This window comes from Bubalus bubalis, chromosome 5, assembly GCF_019923935.1.
Source record: "Bubalus bubalis isolate 160015118507 breed Murrah chromosome 5, NDDB_SH_1, whole genome shotgun sequence".
Taxonomy (NCBI): Eukaryota; Metazoa; Chordata; class Mammalia; order Artiodactyla; family Bovidae; genus Bubalus; species Bubalus bubalis.
The window spans coordinates 81,914,071-81,919,313 of NC_059161.1; the positions used below are offsets into that span (position 1 = coordinate 81,914,071).

The window sequence follows — 5,243 nt, forward strand, 5'->3', positions numbered from 1 at the left end:
ACCAAGGGGTGGGCAGCACTATGCTCCTCCCATAGGCTGCAGGGGAGGATCTGTTCCCCCCCTTTCCAGCCCCTCAAGGCGTTCCTCCGCTTGTGGCCTCTTCCTCGTCTTGGAAGCACATCCCTGCAGCCTCTGCTTCTGTCGTGACAACTCCTTCTCTGCCTCTGAGCCTCCCCTGCCTCCTTCCTGTGAGGATCCTCAATTAAACCCCATCTGTAAAGGCCGTTTTGCCCTAGTAAGGGAGCACACATCCTGGGGATTAGGATGCGGACATCTTCAGGGAAGGTGTGACTGTGTTCCTAGACCCAGGAAGAGGAAGTAACTTGAGGTCCTGGGCAGAGATGGCTGGTGTGGCTGCCTTTCCCCAGGTCCCTGAGTCCTGCTTGCACTGTAATCAGCAAACATCCTCAGATAAAACAGCCAGGAGTTTCCATTGGCTCAGGGCTTCCAAAAACCACAAGGTTTCTAAAACTTTCAAATAGTGGTTTCCTCCCCTGTGCAAATTTTCGGAGTGGCTTTGTTCAGAGTGCCCTGACCCAGAAAGCATGGGAGAAGTAGGGCCTCCGCGCCCATGTTTCCTGGTGGCAAAAGAGTCTCAGATCCCTGAAGGAAGGCGGGTTCTGATTGATCTTAAATCACTTACACAGATCTAGCAACCTTTAGGATCCAAATGCGACCTGGGGAAATGTTTCCTGGATGAAAGGGAAATGAAGAGCTATGAGGGAGCCATAAGAGCCAAATCACAGCCCAAAGCATTTCTTTTGGGGAAAGTTTAATTGTAAGTAAATGAATGCTCTGTCATTAGTACAGATCTTGTGTACATAAACAGAGAAAAACCATTTGGGGCAATGTTATAGATTTAAAAGAATAAAAGGGAAAAGGAACAGAGGAGAAACAGAGAAGAAAGCAAAGAAAGAAAACACTAAAACAGGAGGAGGAGGCCTGTTTCAGAGCATCAAGCTACTTCTCAGCTCAGGGTAAACTCTTTGGCTGCACCAAAATAATGTACCAACCCAAGAGATACAGAAAACCAGTCTGAACCATGTTCTAAGGCAAAGCTTACTCTGCTTGAAAACTCTCTTTCAAAGTTGGGTATTCAGTTGTGTTCAGCTAATATCTCAGACATTTATTTAGCCTTAAAATATTGTAGTGTTATTCAATCTATGCACTCTATTAAAACTATCCCTTACCAATTAGTTCCAAAAATATTTGGAGAGACACACACATACGCCAACATTTGTATTACTTTTAAATAATCCTAATCAAGTGTACCACTTCTTTGTGATCACTGTCTTTTTGATCTCTGGCAGCCTTGGTCTGCAGTGACTTGAAGCAGAATTTTGATTCCCAGCCAGAGACTGAGGGCAGGTCATGGCAGTGAGAGCTCCAAATCCTAGCCCCTAGATCGGTGGTCAGTGACAAGGCCTGGCACTTCATCTTTGCAGAAAAAGAATTCCTACAAAGACAAAAAGTAGTGAAACAAGTACAGTATTTATGAGGAGGAAAAAGAGTATAGTACGTGTGGGTAGACACACAGGCTGACTCAGACAGAGACAGTTGTGCCCTTGTGGTACTTCAAATCACTTAAATGGGGCATTTTTTCCAGGTTTCCTTTGGCCAGTCATTTTGATTTGCCTGGTTCTGAGTCCATATTTGGTATGTCTCAGGCTCCTCCCATGTGTGCAAATGCATCTCTTAGCCAACATGGGGTATAGCGAAGAGGCCTGTGGGTAGTTAGCTTCACTTCCATGAGGTGATGCCCCCTCTCCCCCGCCTTATTTACAGGTTTAATGGATTTAATACGTTTACGCCTTCAGTTCCTATTTGCAGCACCCAATATTCCTTTGAAACACCAGACAGACCCACAGTGGCCAACAGTCAAGTTCAGACCGCCAGAGTTTAAAAGTTCAGCTTCTCTGAGCATTCTGTGCTGCAGCGGCACTTGTTGGGAATGGCACCTCCTTATCTCTGGGGGAAATTTAAATGCAGATGCCTGTAAAGGGAGTGACCAGGAGCAGGGGAGCCTCCGTCCCTCCCGCATCCAACATACGTGCTTCACAGAAAAATAATAATAACAGGTCTACAAAATACAACAGCTAGAATTACAAAAGTCCATTCATCCAAGGGCAGCAAGAAGGTGGTGGGGGGCAGGCAGAGGAAGTGGGAGGGGAAATGGTGCAGGGAGAAAGGGGATTCAGGTCAGTCCAGGCATGGGGCTGGCAAATGCTAGAAAAGAGCTGCAGAAAAACCTGCGGTCTTTTCAGACTCACTGGTGTTTAAAATCCATACTGGTGTCAGGAAGATTCTGCCTTACATGCACCAGAGACAAAAATCCGGATTCCTCAGAGAGAAGGGACTGCGGGCAGGGCTCTTGGCAGGCGGGCCCTGACTCCCCTGGGAGGGGGTGGAGGGGACCCGGAGGCTTCCAGCCCAGCCGACCCCTCCGGGTGGCGGGCGACCCCCTCCACGGCCTGCAGTTTGACAGGAGCTCCTTAGGGCCGCTGGCAGGTAGACCAGCTTGTGGAAGAGGCTGTTGCTTAAGAAAACCACCAAGGAGAAGAGGCGCACCTGGAAATGCTCTGCTTTGCCGGGGTCTTTGCTTCACTGGCGCTGATGATGAATAGAGGAAAGAGGAGAGAGAAGAGGATCCACTGAGAACGCGGGAGGACCGCCTTGTGAGGAAAACCAGGCAAACCAATCCAAAGTGGCAAGGCCAGTTCCTTTCTATGTCTGACAGCCGTGGGCGCGTTTCGATTCCTGCAGGAGGAAGAGGGCCTCAAGCAAGAGGTTGAAGAGCGTGTCAGCAACGCCAGGGAAAGGGGGAGGCCTCCTCGCCGCCAATAGCTCTAGTGCCAGGTCAGCTGTGTCCTGAAAGCAAATCGCACCAAGGACTTTGCTGAGCCCGGAGATGGGGAGCATCCAGACAGTACTGAAAACTGACGTGAGGAAGAATCCCAGCCACCAGCAGACATGCCCGGGTAGTGACGGATCGCCAATCTGGATCACCCAGGTCACCAATCTGGGCCGTTACTGACTGAGGACAGGAATAAATACTGGATAAAACAAGAGGAGCTGGAACCAGACGACTCCACCCTTCCAAGCGCAGCACTGAAAATCTCTAACAGCACGTGGCTCACCCCACTGCGCCCCGCCCCCCCCTCCCCTCCCCTCCCCCCAGCTCTGGGCTCTCCTCTGAGCCAGGACACCTCTTGCCCTTCTCCGAAGCCGCTTCTCTCTTTTGCTGAATTCGAGCATCCGGCTTTGAGAGGACACAGATTCCCCAGATGGCGTCTTTGATACCCCTGGCAAGGTCCTGCAGAAAGGTTTGACCCTGTCCGCCATCTCGTTACCGCCCAAACTCTCAAGGACACTAGGGAGAGAGCAGTGTCCCCAGACCTTCCATCGGAAAGGACCCCACAGTTTCGCCGCAGGGCTCCGGCCGAGCGCCCGCCGCCGGCCGCCTCTCTGAGGTCTCCGAGCCTCTGCCCATCTGCCGGGCGCCGCGCCCCCTTCCTGTCTGACTTCCAGTGTCGCAGGGAGGCCTCCTGACTGAGGGTGAGAAAGTGTGGTCTCCTGTCCTCTGTCTGTGCAGGGCGCAGCCTCCGCCCCCAGCCGCCCTGCTATTTTCTTCTTGGAGTATCTTCTTTTCCTAAACAACTGGAAGCCAGAGACATCAAGTCTTCCACACACAGCCAAAGTAAGTGTCATAAAACTGATTCAATAAAACTGTGAAATGGGCTCACTTGATTCTCTTTGCTTTCATGACTTGCCTTTCTTGTAACATCTTTTAATTTCCTCATTTATCTTCATTATTAATTTCCTCATTTATTTATTGAGCACTTACTATCTGCTGGTATTAAAACATCTTAGAGAATACTAAGAATAACTTTTTTGACTTATTTTAGGCTGTGCTGTTCCTCACTGCTGCACGAGCTTTTCTCCAGTTGCAGCGTGCGGGCTTCTCGCTGCGGTGGCTTCTCTTGCTGTGGAACGTGGGCTGCAGGTGCACAGGCTGCAGTAGTTGCAACTTGCAGTCTCCAGGGCACAAGGGCTTCAGTAGTCGCGGCTCCCCGGCTCTGGAGCACAGGCTCAGTAGTTTGGCCGCTTGGGCTTAGTTGCTCCGAGGCATGTGGGATCTTCCTGGATCAGGACTGAACCTGTGTCTCCTATATTGGCAGGTGGATTCTTCACCCCAAAGCCACCAGGGAAGCCCAGAAAATATTTTGATTTTATTTGTTTGTTTATTTCATTAGTTGTTTAAAGTTTAGTTTAGTTGCTCAGTCGTGTCCGACCCTTTGTGACCCCATGGACTGTAGCCTACCAGGCTCCTCTGTCTGTGGGATTTTCCCGGCAAGAGTACTGGAGTGGGTGGCCATTTCCTTCTCCAGAGGATCTTCCCAACCCAGGGATCGAACGCGGGTCTCCCACATTGTAGGCAGACGCTTTACCATCTGAGCCACCAGGGAAGTCCTATCATTACTTGTTTATTTACTTACAAATGAATATCTATCCATTCTTTTAAGTGTCAGGCTAGGTACTGGTGTTGCACTAATATACAAGATAAATATATCTATAGTCCAAGAGTGTGGTCTGTAAGTCAAAGTGTTGCCTTCCCCAGGATATCTGCTTTTAAACTTTTTCAGATTGTAGAATAAAAGACTTTGAACTGTAGGATATTTAAAGAAACCTTCTTCTCTACCCTCTTATATGTGTCTGGAGCCTGAGGATTAAGCTGACAAAAGACAGAGTAATGCACAAGTGGGGAAAACAGGTTGGGGATAAATTGGGAGACTAGGATTGAGATATATATATATATATATATATATATATATACACACACACTATGTATCAAATGGGCTTCCCAGATGGTACTAGTGGTAAAGAACCTGCCTGTCAATGCAGGAGATTTAAGAGATGCGGGTTTGAGCCCTGGGTCAGGAAGATCCCCTGGAGGAGGACATGGCAGCTCACTCCAGTATTCTTGCCTGGAAAATCCCATGGCCAGAAGAGCCTGGTGGGTATTAGTCCATAGGGTCACAAAGAACCAGACATGACTGAAGTGACTTAGCACATGCATAAAATAAGTAACTAATGAGAACTTATTGTATAGCACAGGGGGGAAAAAAGATGGTACAATCTGTTTGTCGGACATATATTAAATTCACCTTAAAAATGCATTTCCGACAAAACGAGTTCTGACAAAATGTGGTTCACCGGAGAAGGGAATAGCAAACCACTTCAGT

The 5,243-nt window shown here is 48.8% G+C and overlaps 1 pseudogene; it reads right to left on the reverse strand.

The window, feature by feature from the left end:
* Window positions 1–2,310: 2,310 nt before the first annotated feature.
* Window positions 2,311–3,708, reverse strand: LOC123333848 (annotated as a pseudogene).
* Window positions 3,709–5,243: the final 1,535 nt, after the last annotated feature.